This window comes from Bison bison, unplaced genomic scaffold, assembly GCF_000754665.1.
Source record: "Bison bison bison isolate TAMUID 2011002044 unplaced genomic scaffold, Bison_UMD1.0 scf7180017864072, whole genome shotgun sequence".
Taxonomy (NCBI): domain Eukaryota; kingdom Metazoa; phylum Chordata; class Mammalia; order Artiodactyla; family Bovidae; genus Bison; species Bison bison.
In genome coordinates this window covers 4,369,176-4,369,685 of record NW_011494644.1, presented here as the reverse complement: position 1 = coordinate 4,369,685, position 510 = coordinate 4,369,176, and the positions used below count along the sequence as shown (strand labels likewise).

At 43.3% G+C, this 510-nt stretch overlaps 1 protein-coding gene across 1 annotated transcript in view; it reads right to left on the bottom strand.

Annotated features, from left to right (window-relative positions):
* LOC104986729 (ATP-binding cassette sub-family A member 3-like) overlaps positions 1 to 510 on the bottom strand; it is a 201,002-nt gene that overhangs the window by 63,857 nt on the left and 136,635 nt on the right. The gene's annotated exons all lie outside the window — the stretch shown is intronic.

The window sequence follows — 510 nt, the reverse complement described above, 5'->3', positions numbered from 1 at the left end:
CCTTGGAAGCAACCTAGATGTCCATCAGCAGATGAATGGATAAGAAAGCTGTGGTACATATACACAATGAAGTATTACTCAGCCATTAAAAAGAATACATTTGAATCAGTTCTAATGAGGTGGATGAAACGGGAGCCCATTATACAGAGTGAAGTAAGCCAGAAAGAAAAACACCAATACAATATACTAACGCATATATATGGAATTTAGAAAGATGGTAACGATAACCCTGTTATTTTTGTGAGACAGCAAAAGAGACACAGATGTATAGAACAGTCTTTTGGACTCTGCAGGAGAGGGAGGGGGGGGATGATTTGGGAGAAGGGCATTAAAACATGTATAATATCATATAAGAAATGAATCGCCAGTCCAGGTTCGATGCAGGATACAGGAAGCTTGGGGTTGGTGCACTGGGGTGACCCAGAGGGATGGTATGGGGAGGGAGGTGGGAGGGGGGTTCAGGATTGGGAACATGTGTACACCCGTGGTGGATTCATGTTGATGTATGGC